The sequence below is a fragment of the Aquarana catesbeiana genome, linkage group LG05 (genome assembly GCF_042186555.1).
Source record: "Aquarana catesbeiana isolate 2022-GZ linkage group LG05, ASM4218655v1, whole genome shotgun sequence".
NCBI lineage: Eukaryota > Metazoa > Chordata > Amphibia > Anura > Ranidae > Aquarana > Aquarana catesbeiana.
The window spans coordinates 16,394,060-16,408,919 of record NC_133328.1 but is presented as its reverse complement, the minus strand read 5'-3'; positions in this window follow the sequence as shown (position 1 = coordinate 16,408,919).

The following is a 14,860-nucleotide window of genomic DNA, read 5'->3' as shown; positions in this document are numbered from 1 at the left end:
TAGGTGGGTATGGGCCCAGGATAGCATGCTGGGGAGGTTAGTGAAGGCAAATATGCATGAAGGACAAAAAAGGAACTTTAAAAACTTCCAGCATGCACGAGGATAAAGAGGACATTCACAGCATATTACAATCATGGTAATTAGGGAATGATGAAAGAAATACAATACATTAGCAAACAATAAATACATAGAATGTGATGTTAAAGGATAAATCTTACCTTAATATAGTCCTTCTGCAGGACCTGAATGATAGCAGAACAGGTCTCTGGAATAATGATCCCCAGAGCCTGAGGGGAGATGCCTGTCGAGAACTTGATGTCCTGCAGACTTCTCCCTGTCGCCAAGTACCGCAAAGTGGCGACTAGTTCAGGAGTGATGGCTTGCCGCATGCAGGTGTCCTGCTTCGTAATATAAGGGGACAGCAAAGCCAACATACGCTGAAAAACGGGGTCTGTCATCTGGAGATAATTCCTAAAATCATCAGGATTATTCTTCCGCAACAAAAGCATATGAGAGAACTGGTCACGCTGGAGCAACCAATTCTTCGTCCACTCCTCCTCACCCTGTTCATGGACTGGGCTTGGGTCAAAGTAAGAACCCCAACACCAAGCCCCCGCACAGCACAAACTCTACGATGAGAACATACCCGTAACATGGCTTCAAAACGGTCGGCTGGTCAGAACGAACTAACAGAACGCACTGAAAATCAGAAAGGCCTGAGAAGAGCGAGCTGAAAATCATAAATGAGCGGACAAGAACGCACTGAAAATCAAATACGTAATATAAAAATACGTGCTGAAAACCAGATGCGAACTGACTACACGCACTGAAAACCAGATACGAACCCACAAGCACAAACTGAAGAGCAGTAACGATCTGAAAAGCATGAGGCTGAAAAGCGTGAATCGTCTCTCACCAAACTTCTACTAACACGAGATAAACACGAGATTAGCAGAAGGAGCCCAAAGGGTGGCGCACTGGCTATTGAACTTCCTCTTTATAGTGCCGTCGTACGTGTTGTACGGCGTGTTCTCGACAATCAGAATTTCCGACAACATTTGTGCGACCGTGTGTATGCAAGACAAATTTGAGCCAAAATCCGTCGGAAATAAATCCCAGGATTTTGTTGTCGGAATGTCCGATCCTGTGTACGAGGCATAAGAGTAATTCAACAAAGTCATATGTTTTCAAAATCAGATGGGGAAATTACTCGGCTCTACCAAGTCTTGGGAAACCCGTTATTCCCTGCAGGCTATACAGATAGCTGTTTTAAACAAACTCTGAGATGTGGTAAATTCCGATTAGGTACTTCCTTGAAACATCAAGGTTGAAGACTCGAATGGAAATACAGTTGTTGTTTGACCCGCCACTGGATCCGTGGCAGATGCAACAGATTACCCACTTTCTCAGCTCCCTTACGCGTGGGGAGATATCAGACCGTTCAAATACACTATTGGAAGACCTGTGTCTGTTAGAAACACCGTCTACCCATGGGATATCTGAGGTATATAAAATGCTAATAGAGCCCCCTGTGGGCTTTGTTCCAAGATTCCTTCAGAAATGGGAAAGAGATTTAGATATTATAGTCTCCAGAGAGCAACAAAGTCACATTCTATATTTTGCCCACTATTCCTCAACAGCTAGTAATTACCAAGAGCTATGCTATAAAATCCTTACAAGGTGGTATAAAGTTCTATCATTGCTAAAGAAAATATACCCGGAAAAGATGAATATTTGCTAGCGCTGTGGAAAATCAGAGGGTAATATGCTTCACATCTTCTGGTGATGTCGAAAGATACTTGACTTTTGGTCCAAAGTGCGAGAGACTATAGGACAGTTAACGAATTATGATCTGGGATCTGACCCAGCTAGATACCTTCTTCATCTTTCAGATCTCTCAAAACCTAAATACAGAAACTCGTTGGTCATTTATCTTTTGGATGCGGCAAAGGCCTGTAACCCGGCCCTATGGAAGCAGGAACAACCCCCCCCTCGATCTCACTGTGGCTTAAAAAAATTGCGGATATATATGCTATGGAAAAAGGTACCGCAATTATGCAAGGTAAAGAGGAAAAATTCAACAAAAAATGCAAACAATGGTCCCTCTTTGCATGTACCAGGGAATATGGCTGTGTGCTAGTGGAAGGGGAGAAGGCGGGACCTTAGGGGGGAAGAGAAGGAGAAAATGTAACCAAATTTTTATTTCTGTAGCTTCTTTTTTTTTTTTTCCTCCCTCCCCATGTTGTTTAATCAATGTTCATATAGTAACCTTATATATATATATATTCAATGAAAATATCAATTTGCATCAAGATATACTTTATGGTACGCATGCAATTAAAATGTGTTTGTTTATATGTATATAAACTGTTGAAAAAATAAAATATAGAATAAAAAAAAGAAAAGAAAACGCATGTAGCGCCCCTACCAAATTTGGTAGAGGATTAGTGGTGTTTTGCTAGAATAGCAGGGGGTGTGGCCGCCTACACTTGGGCTCAGGGATACCTCCTCTGCTTGGGAGTGGATTCTGCTGGCAAGAGAGAATGGGCTGAGACCTGAGTGGCAGGAAACCCCATGTGAGAGAAGTGACCAATGGTTAATTTCTGTGGTCTTGAAGGCGGTCTCTCATAAAAAGGGGGGGGGGGGGTCACATGTCCTGGGGAGTCGAGGAGAGAGAAATCAGGAAAGCAGGGAGTAGCTGGTATGTTAGGGCGTTCCCCTGCCGGGGAGGGGAACGTGCCATGCGGAGTGGAGGGATGGAGGAGCCATCAGGAGGAGGAAGTTCGGGAGGATTGAAGTGGCTGGAAAGCCCGGGAGTTCAGAGATCCTGGAGCTGGATAGCCGAAGATGACTCTGGGGAGGCCAAGGTCGTTTTCCCTGGAGCAGAAGTCAGCAAGAAACGCAGGAGGAAGTAGCAACAAGGCGGAAGAAGGAGACTGGGAAACAGCTTTCTGTGAGTAAAACATGGACTGTTGTTGGCAAAGGGAGTGCAAACCCAGTGAAGCTAAAAAGAAATAAGGAAACACTTCTTGGGTTTAGTGATGGAAGATGGACACTGCAAGTCACGGAAATAGGTGGTGAGGCCTATGACTTTGAGTTTCAACTTTCATGGCATTATTCAGAGTGATGTTTAGCTGCCCATATAGGAAGTGTACTTCAGAAAACAGGAAAGGACAGTTAACAGAGGGAGTTTAATCTACAAAGCTACGGCTATGGATTAATATCTCACACGCATTAAGAATGGGATTTATCAGTACATCTCATATTCTTCATTGACCTGTCCTACCAATCATTTTCAAATAAAGCAACATAAAAACTGGGAAGGTCGGAGGGAAGCAGGATGGCAAAAGGCAAATGAACAAATCAGCAGCTCCCAAGGGAGTAGTGCGCTACATGGAGGTCCCACTGAGATTTTTGCCTTCACTACCACCCGCTAGCCGCATCCCATAACAACCATCTACTGGATCTAATATAGAGAAAGTCCAGCATTCAGTGACTGTAACATGTGTTGTCATACGTGGCAATCACAGCGGCATCGTGTCCTTCTATTACAGGTGTCTAGCGTGGGTACAACGCTAACGATCACTCACTGTCTGCAAAACTTTGTCCTGCTACTACAGTAAGAATGTGGATGGGGCTTGTGGATGTCGCTGTTGCCCTTGGAAACATGGACACAGGGGGTGGTGTGGCCGGGGACTATGGAGAAATTGGTTCCTTACAGTTGGGACATCACAAGAGGGACATTTTTATTGTGTGTGTGTTTAGTGACAGTTGCTAACCGGCCTGCAATTCCCTAGTGCCTGCCACCAGATGTCGCTGTCCTACCAATCAGTTTCAAATAAAGCAGTGGTTCTCAACCCCTCTAGTGCAGTGACCCCTTGATAAAATTTCCCAAGCTGTGGGGACCCCTAACAGTAAAATTATTTTCGTAGCGTGGGTTGTCAGTACCCAAGGCAAGACAAGTAATTTTCCCCCCAAACCTACGGACATTTAGCACTCCCCGAGTCCCTTCTACTCATACAGTATTAAAACCCCTTATGGTATATTTTAGGATTTACCACTCCTCTTTTGTTATCCTTTCTTTCCCTTTTATATTTCTCTATCCTAATTTCTAGCTTTTATTCCCCCATTCCTCTCTCTTGCCGTCTTTCTTGTTCTTTCACTTATTCTTTCTCTCCCTTTTTCTTTGTTCCTCCGCCTCTTTTCCTCTCCCTTCCATGTATTCTCTATTTTTATTCCTTCTCTTACTCCTTGGGGGGGAGGGGGAGGGGGGGTGAGTGGCAGTGCTGGTGGGGGGTGGAATGAGTGGCAGTGCTGGGGGGAGTTCTGATCAGGCAACTTAGGTCACCTGCTGATCTGAGAACCGTAGTGGGACTTTTAATGACTACTATAATCACAGGTAGTGTTACTCACTGTATCCCTGGCTTCACTGTGTCTCCGACTTTGTGGTGACAGCTATGCCGAAATCAGGAGATGGGGTCTCCTCCAGCCCCTCCCACTTCACATAACTTACCAGTCAGCTGACCTCTAGTCTCTGCCCCCCCAGCCATGCCATGAACTGAATGGGTGGCTGTGAAGAGGCTGAGTGGGCGGCTGCGGGCCCAAGGGACAGCCCTGCTTAGCAGCCTCGAAATAGCTGGGAGAGCGGTGCGGGCTTCAGGAACAGCCCAGGATTTGGTGACCCCTGGCAAATCGTCATTCGACCCCCGAGAGGGTCTCGACCCCCAGGTTGAGAACCACTGAAAAAAAGCAACATAAAAATTCAGCATCTTGTTTGTTGTGAAATGGGAATTGCATAGGAAGGTTGGAGGGAAGCGGGATGGCAAAAGGCAAATGAACAAATCAGCGGCTCCCAAGGGAGTAGTGCGCTACACACATTACAGAAACCACTACTCCTACACAACTAACTATGATGGTGGATGGGTTCTGATGGCACACTAAAGTCAGGTAACGCACGTGGTGGCCCCTCTCTGCAAGGTAAACGCCCCACTAGCACAACATCGAGAAATGGTACACAAAATTCAATGGTACTGTCGGGTGAGATGGTCACAGACGGGCCCACCGAAAATCTCTAGCACGAAACACAAGAGGAATAAACCTTAAAGAGGCAGATAATCATAGTGTTATCAATTTATTAAACTACAAACTATTCACTGAGGAATTACAACTATTAGAAAAGGGATTAAAGTGGAGGGCCACCCTGAAAAAAAAATTGCACCAAAAATCCTAAAAAAATTAAAAAAAAAAACATTTAAAAAAAAAAATTTTAAACTTACCCGAACCCTTGTTGCTAGGCAGTCTTCCTAATCTGCCTGTTCCTATTCCGCGGCGTGTTCTGCTCCTCGGTGAGCTGCCACGTTGCCTTCTGGGAACTGTGTGTGTGTACCCAGAAAACCACCTGTAGGAAACTGGCAGTGAAGCCGCAAGGCTCCACTGCCTGTTTCCCTTACCTAGGATGGTGGTGCCGGGACCCGAGAGCCGAGGGACGGGTCGGCCTCAGGCGACCGATATCGCGGGCAACCAGGACAGGTAAGTCTACTTATTTAAAGTCAGCAGCTACAGTGTTTGTAGGTGCTGACTTTAAAATATTTTTTTAGCTGGCCGGAATCCCGCTTTAACTTTCTGTCCTGATTCAGATTTTGATGCGTTTGATGTGATCAAGGATCTGCAGTTGTTTGCTCGGAAGCTGATACTGCAGACCCTGTACGCCAGGCTCATCCAACGCAACTCACAAACAACAAAGGAAAAGGAAGCATTAGACAATCTGATCTCTCTTTTAGAAGAACAGAAAACAGGCAATCTGATAGATCAGATTGACCTTGAGGCGTTACTAAATGAACAAGATACCTCTAATATAACAACTGATAGAAAGGAAAATTCACCTTTTAAAGAAGAAATCCAACAAATCCCCCTCCCCAAATCTTAATCGTAATTTAGGAGCTTTTTTGACTATGACTGCATGTGAGATCCGTAAACTTAAACATACCTCCTCCAGAGGCAATTTAACTGACCTGGAGGGACAAGCACTTACACCTCTAACTAATCAGCATCAGCTCACTATTAAGCCTTCAGACAAGGGAGGAAACATTGTTGCAATGAACAATAACCAATATGAGACAATGTGCATGAAATAAATAAAGACTGTTATAAATGAATCCCTAGACCATTGATTGAGAAATTCAACAAAAAATTCTACTCCCTGGTAGATAGTGCTTATTTAAATAACATAATAAATAAACAAACGTGGGATTTCATACGTACCAGCCACCCTCGCATTCCTACGTTCTATAGCTTACCAAAAATTCACAAAGATATAAAAAATCCCCCAGGCAGACCCATAGTGTCAGGGTGGAATAACTGAAAACCTGAGTAGATTCATAGATGAACAGGTGGAACCATTGGTGACTAACCTCCCCTCCTATATCCAAGACACTCTGTACCTGTTACAAAATCTCTAAGGTCTTTTGATACCATCTGATGCCCTGTTGGTGACAGTGGATGTTGAAGCATTATATAGCTCCATTCCTCACCAACAGGTCGTCGCAGTCATTAAACATTTCCTATCCCAGAGACACAGGGAAATGTAATGAATTTATTTCTCAGGGTACTGAATTTATACTGACCCACAATGTCTTCTCCTTCAATGGTTCCCACTTCCTCCAGGTACAGGGCGTAGCGATGGGGACATGTTGTGCCCCATCCTACGCCAATCTGTACCCGGGGGAGTGGGAAAGATCTTTTTTGGCGAATGACAGTCTTGCTGATCTTACTGATAAAATCCTATCAGACCAAAAATACAGGCAGAGACAAACAAGGCGAAAAGAATCAAACTAGGATTATCACGAGATACATCAAACAACAAAAAAATATTAGAAGGATCCTAATAAAATACTGGCACATTTTAAAGATAGATCCGGCATTCAGTCCCCTGATACCTAAGGCACCTCCAATTACATATAAAAGAACAAGGTCACTCAAAGACCACCTAGTAAAAAGTGAACATACGGGAGAATTTAGAAGAGATCCATGTAAACGGAAGGGAACTTTTAGATGGGGGGGTTGCAGGTATTGTCAGTACATGCATATAGGTGCCAACATACGCCTACCAAATGGACAGAAGTATAAACCCCTACATTTTGCCAATTGCAGGACAGCTGGGGTGTTATACCTACTCACTTGCCCATGTGGGAGCTTTTATGTGGGAAAGACCATACTGGAATTCCACAAACGGGCCTATAGACATATTCACAGTCTGCAAACCTGCAACCCTGACCTGCCTTTGGGGCGACATGTACGGGATGTCCACCAAGGGAACTTCCCAGTGAAACTTCCCCGGTGAAATTTCTAATACTTGATCAGGTCCACCGGAGTGCCAGGGGTGGGGACTGGGACACAATTCTCCTTCAAAAGGAGACTAGGTAGATAATATCTTTGCGGGCCACTAGTCCGCTGGGCCTAAATGACTCGGTGAGTTTTCGCCCATTTCTGGATGGGTTTACATCAGGACTGTGGGAGGGACTTGGTTGAATGCTATTGGTTGGTAAATAAAATCTATTCCTGATGGGAATACAAATAGATTAAGAGGGACTAATTTGAGTTCTTTCCATGGTGAAACTACTCATTATATAGGTTCTACTGTTTGAATTAAACAATGAAATTAACCTCGTATCTTGGTGGTGGCTCTTGGAAATAGTACATTTTCCCACCTGGGGATATCTACCGGGGAAGAAATCTTTATTGAGCCTCTTGATGATATATATATGTCATTAATCTATTTCGCTCTTGGCTTTCCCACGTCTATCCCTGCTTTATCTATGCCCTTCCTCTTTATTTATTAGTTGACAATTTTTGTTTTATCTATGCCCTTTCCTCTCTACTTACTAGTTGGCAATTTTGAACTGCAATAGCTTGCCTTTTCCATTCATTGTAATGAGTGAGGGAATTTACCATTTGGACATTAGGTGGCGATATCTGCAATGGAATACTGGTGAGTAACATACAATCTACCTTTCAACCTCTAATATAAAAACGGTAGAAGCTCAAGAAGACCTAAAAGAGAGCAGTTTGCTGAGATCTGACTTGGGAACTTCACTGCTCTTGCTGTAAACTTTGAGGATGAATCTCACCAGAGTGCTGAGGTGAGTGAGAGCTTATTTTAAAATGTATTTACTGATTGTTAGGAAATATTTAAAGATTTATGTCCACAGCCTGACCACTTTTTTAAAGCCTTTAACTCTACAGGACCAACAGGGAAGCAGATGTCCAACAGGGCCTAGCTTAATGTTTACAGGAAAAGTGGAGATTGGAACATAACTTCAGCTGATTTTTCTCTCCTAATTGTGTTGACATGCTGTCTTCATTGATGTATCCTCTGTTTATAAGTCATTTCTTTAGATGCTCGGGTTGTGACCAGATTTATGACCAATTTACTGGAAATAGTACATCGTTACATAGCAGGTGAGGTTGAAAAAAGACACAAGTCCATCAAGTCCAACCTATGTGTGTGATTATGTGTCAGTATTAAATTATATATCCCTGTATGTTGCGGTCATTCAGGTGCTTATCTAATAGTTTCTTGAAGCTATCAATGCTCCCCGCTGAGACCACCGCCTGTGGAAGGGAATTCCACATCCTTGCCGCTCTTACAGTAAAGAACCCTCTACGTAGTTTAAGGTTAAACCTCTTTTCTTCCAATTTTAATGAGCGGCCGCGTGTCTTGTTAAACTCTCTTCTGTGAAAAAGTTTTATCCCTATTGTGGGGTCACCAGTACGGTATTTGTATATTGAAATCATATCCCCTCTCAAGCGTCTCTTCTCCAGAGAGAATAAGTTCAGTGCTCACAACCTTTCCTCATAACTAAGATCCTCCAGACCCTTTATTAGCTTTGTTGCCCTTCTTTGTACTCGCTCCATTTCCAGTACATCCTTCCTGAGGACTGGTGCCCAGAACTGGACAGCATATTCCAGGTGCGGCCGGACCAGAGTCTTGCAGAGCAGGAGAATTATTGTTTTATCTCTGGAGTTGATCCCCTTTTTAATGCATGCCAATATTCTGTTTGCTTTGTTAGCAGCAGCTTGGTTGCATGCCATTGCTGAGCCTATCATCTACTAGGACCCCCAGGTCCTTTTCCATCCTAGATTCCCCCCGGAGGTTCTCCCCCCAGTGTATAGATTGCATTCATATTTTTGCCACCCAAATGCATTATTTTACATTTTTCTACATTGAACCTCATTTGCCATGTAGTTGCCCACCCCATTAATTTGTTCAGATCTTTTTGCAAGGTTTCCACATCCTGCGGAGAAGTCATTGCCCTGCTTAGCTTAGTATCGTCCGAATATACAATGATTGAACTGTTTACCCCATCCTCCAGGTCGTTTATGAACAAATTAAATAGGATTGGTCCCAGCACAGAACCCTGGGGAACCCCACTATCCACCACTGACCATTCCAAGTACTCCCCATTTATCACCAGTTTTCAATCCATGTACTCACCCTATGGTCCATGCCAACGGACCTTATTTTGTACAGTAAACGTTTATGGGGAACTGTGTCAAATGCTTTTGCAAAATCAAGATACACCAAGTCTACGGGCCTTCCTTTATCTAGCTGGCAACTCACCTCCTCATAGAAGGTTAATAGATTGGTTTGGCAAGAACGATTCTTCATGAATCCATGCTGATTACTGCTAATGATACCGTTCTTATTACTAAAATCTTGTATATAGTCCCTTATCATCCCCTCCAAGAGTTTACATACTATTGATGTTAGGCTAACTGGTCTGTAATTCCCAGGGATGTATTTTGGGCCCTTTTTAAATATTGGTGCTACATTGGCTTTTCTCCAATCATCTGGTACCATTCCAGTCAGTAGACTGTCTGTAAAAATTAGGAACAACGGTCTGGCAATCACTTGACTGAGTTCCCTAAGTACCCTCGGATGCAAGCCATCTGGTCCCGGTGATTTATTAATGTTAAGTTTCTCCAGTCTAATTTTAATTCTGTCCTCTGTTAACCATGGAGGTGCTTCCTGTGTTGTGTCATGAGGATAAACACTGCAGTTTTGGTTACTGAAGCCCCCCGAGTCACTTGTGAAGACTGAGGAGAAGAATAAATTCAATACCTTCGCCATCTCCCCATCCTTTGTAACCAGATGTCCTTCCTCATTCTTTATGGGGCCAATATGGTCTGTCCTCCCTTTTTTACTGTTTACATACTTACAGAATTTCTTGGGTTTTTTTTTGCTCTCCTCCGCTATGTGTCTTTCATGTTCTATCTTAGCTGTCCTAATTGCACCCTTACATTTCTTGTTGCATTCTTTATAAAGTCTGAATGCTGAGGATGATCCCTCAACCCTGTATTTTTTGAAGGCCTTCTCCTTTGCTTTTATATGCATTTTTACATTGGAGTTAAGCCATCCAGGACTTTTGTTCGCTCTTTTAAATTTATTACCCAATGGGATACATTGGCTAATGCCCTTATTTAATATGCTCTTAAAGCAAACCCATCTCTCCTCCGTATTCTTTGTTCCTAATATTTTATCCCAATTTATGCCTTTTAGCAAGGTTTGTAGTTTAGGGAAGTTGGCTCTTTTGAAATTCAGTGTCTTTGTATTCCCTTTATGTTTCCTATTTGTGTGATTTATACTGAAACTAATTGATCTGTGATCGCTGTTACCTAAATTTCCCCGTATTTCCACATCCGTGATCAGGTCGGTATTGTTAGTAATCAGTAGATCCAGTAATGTTTTATTTCTAGTTGGTGCGTCTACCATCTGACCCATAAAATTGTCCTGCAAGACATTAAGGAACTGGCGAGCCTTAAATGAATGCGCGGTTCCCTCCGCCCAGTCTATGTCTGGATAATTAAAATCCCCCATTATGATAACACTTCCCATCCTTGCTGCTAATCCAAATTGTGATAGGAGATCTGTCTCCACTTCCTCCCTCAGGTTAGGGGGCCTATAGCACACTCCCAGTATTATTCTCCCCTTAGCTACGTCCCTTTGGAGCTCTACCCATAAGGATTCCACCTCCTCCCTAGCTCCCTTATTGATGTCATCTCTCACATTCACTTGTACATTATTCTTGATATATAGGCATACCCCTCCCCCTTTTTTACCCTCCCTATCCTTGCGGTAAAGGGTATACCCTTGAATGTTTGCCAGCCAATCATGAGAGCTGTTGAACCAGGTCTCTGAAATTCCCACAAAATCCAAATCCTCCTCGTACAACAGTATCTCTAGTTCACCCATCTTGTCTGCCATGCTCCTGGCATTGGTGAACATGCCACATAGTTTAGACCGGTCGCATATTGTCCTCGTATTGGGTGTTTCGAGATTGCAACTAGGACTTGCTACTATACTCACCTTGTGTTTTTGTGCTTTGGTTAACCTGCCACTAATGCCCCCAATACTACCCTCTGGAATATCTTCCGCGCTGGCTATCTCTGCCTCTGGACCCTCCCCCTTTTTGGCCATCTTCATTCCCAGCAGATCTGCACCCTCCTCATTTAGGTGCAGTCCGTCCCTTCTATAGTACCAGTTACCGACTGAGAAGTCGGCCCAGTCCTCCAGGAACCCAAACCCCTCCTTACTACACCAGCTCTTCAGCCACTTGTTTACTTCCCTAATCTCCCTCTGCCTTTCTGGTGTGGCTCGATGTACCGGTAGTATTCCTGAGAATACTACCTTGGAGGTCCTTTTCCTCAATTTAGCTCCTAAGTCCCTAAAATTGTTCTTAAATAAGGAATTGGCAAGGGGCATTATTCATAGTTTCTGGAGTGAACTTATCTCTAGGAAATATGTTGCATAGTATGGAATATTTATTATAGCAGCCACCCATATTGGACATGGTGATGACTAGAGATGGGCCGACCCCCTGCTTGGTTCGTGGCAGAACTTTCGAACATCGCAACCGAATAACGAATCCCATTAAAGTCTATGGGACCCGAACTGGAAAAATCAAAAGTGGCCATTTTGAAGGTTTATATGGAAGTAATTGGGCATACAATTGTTATGGGGGTCTGTGTACTGCCCTGGAGGACATGTATCAATGAAAAAAAAAGTTTGTAAAAAAAATAATTTTTAAATGAGCAGTGATTTACTGATGCTTAAAGTGAAGCCATCAAAATGAAAAATAACAATAAAAATGAAAAATTTTAATTACTTTTAATATAGTGACTGGGGGGTCCCCTTAGTCTGCCCTCAATGTGGCACATCTGTACCGTTTATAGAGGCTGCTGCAGCAATAACTGCATTTATAAAGCCAAAAAAATAGCATTTTTCCCTGCAAGCTTTATTTTGTAAACAACGACTTGGGGAGCCAGTCTGTATGATGAGGCCACAATGTAGTGCACTCAGAACAAGATTAGAGATGTTTTGGATAAATTCTGGTGTCTATTTGGCAGACTTTGGATAGAAGTAACAGGTGTGGAAAAATTGGGCTTTGGGTGTTGGTGGCACCTTCACACTGTAACCCTATAGATGTACTCTTGATGAAAGCAAGAATTGGCCTTGCTGTCTGTTGGAAGTCGACATGGTCTAATGTTTTATGTCTAAAGTTTCCACACATCTGTTCTTACAACTGAGATCAGACATGCTGACCCTTGCAGTCCCACAGTTTTAAAAAAAAGTACAAAGGAATGTGGCCCCAAGCAGAATCTGCATAGCAAAAGGGCTTGGCTCAAGCCTACCTGCTGTGACATGTGTGATTACAAGTTTCAAAGAGACCACTGCTGCCAAGATGTCTATTGAGATTTGACACAGGTCTAATAGAGATGCTGGCCCTGGTGGACAATATAGCATGCTTCCTGGAGAATGGGCAGACATTTGAAGGGATACCTCTCGGCAATGTATATTGGATAAAAGGCAAATGGGGGTGGCTACGAGTGGGCGTGTATGTTTGAATGAAAGGAACACACAGGCTTTTGCTCTTTCTCTTGGTTGCGGAGAAGCCTGCTGTAAGGGTGTCCCTCTGCCATCTTGGGACCTCGCTCTGACTGAGGGCTTGGGCCCAGACCCCCTTTATCATCCAGATCCAGCAGATGAAACCATGTGTGATAATTATCTTTGATATTTCATTGTTGTTATATGTTGTAGAGATATGCTGTTTAGTATATTATATTCGGATTGTAAGCATTGTAATACCCTTTTAGTACTGTTATGATAATTTCCTAATTCCTTGGGAAATAAAATAAGATATTGTTTTACTAGCAGCACCGTGTGTTTGGTTTCATAGCTAACCTGGTATTATTGTGATATTAACAATAACATGTGCTCAGAGTTTAATAGACCAACTAATTATAGGGACTAGACAAATTAATACACAGATATAATATTAATTATTATATTGATTACTTCACTGTCAAAATTGAAATGATATGCACCTGTCAAACAGGTGTGGAAAAATGTGTCCTTGGGTGATCATTGTGGCCATGAAACCGGCACCAAAAAATTTCTTCCAGATGGAATCAACACCCGCAACGCTAGGCAGCCCAGACAGTCTTCAGAGATACCAGATACAGAAAGCACTTAATCAGTGACATCGGCATCAGGGGCTTTATAGCTGCTGGTAATCCAGGACTGATTCATTTTGATAAATGTCAGCAGGTCCACGGAGTCTGTGGACAGACGCGCTCTCTTATCTACAAAAACATATTTGGGGGGCACACCCTACAATGCGTTTAAATTCAAGATGGTGCTGCTATAAGACCTACAAACAGTACAAAATATTTTACAGCGCACACAATCAAGAATGACATTTCCTGCAAGGCTAGTTAAAAACACCTGAACATATTCAAAAAATACGGGGGTTTGGTCACACTATATGGTCATATAGTGCTAAGCCCACTTACTGTGACAAAGTACCCCGAATTAGTGGGTCCTACTCTAGTAATAGAATGGAAGATCCTTTGTCTCAACCATGGGAGCTGAACTCCTCTATGTGGGAGAACTGAAGGGAATACATCCTATGCACTGGTGGCCACTAAATAAGAGGTAATGAGGAGGGGGAGGGGCGCTCCAGCCCAAAAAAACTGGTCAAGGTCTATTACAATGTACAAAAACATATTTGGGGGGCAGACCCTACAATGCGTTTAAACTCAAGATGGTGCTGCTATAAGACCTACAAACAGTACAAAATATTTTACAGCGCACACAATGTCATTCTTGATTGTGTGCGCTGTAATATGTTTTGCGCTCTCTTATCTGTCGCAAAGCCTCCTGCAGCACTGAATGTTCGCTCGGAGAGCACACTGGATGCAGGGCAGCCCAGCAGCTCAATTGCATACTGGGCAAGTTCTGGCCAGTGGGGAGAGCTATATGGAATAAAGGTTTGACTACTCTCATTCACATGTAAGAAACTTGGTCTTTATTGTATAAAAGCTAAACATTCCACGTAAAAAAAAATATACCACAAGACACATACAAATTTACTTCCAGCTAGCCTGCTCCTGCTCTTTTCTGTATTTGTCTCTTTATATCTCTGTAGCACCCTGGTGTTAGGCAGGGTTGCTAACAAATCTAGTTTGCTAGGTGGTAGCCAGCCTGGCCAATTGTTAGGGGATCCACTGACATTTTCCTAAATCTGGATTGGATGCACCTCTCTCTTCCGTCATTGGGTGGCATTGTTGCCTGTGGCATTAGATTGACAAGGGCATAGTAAATCCAGACTAGGAGTGGATGGGTTGTCTCAGCCAATTGGCAGGGGTTTCTTTGCCCCTTGTCCTGCTGGGAGAGCCTATTTATTCAGGAAGAGTCAGGTGACTGCCCTTGCTGTTTTAACTTTGGATAGTAAAACATTTTTTTTTCTGCCAGTAAATATCTTATACAGCCCACTTCCTGTTTCTTGTGTAGCAATGTGAA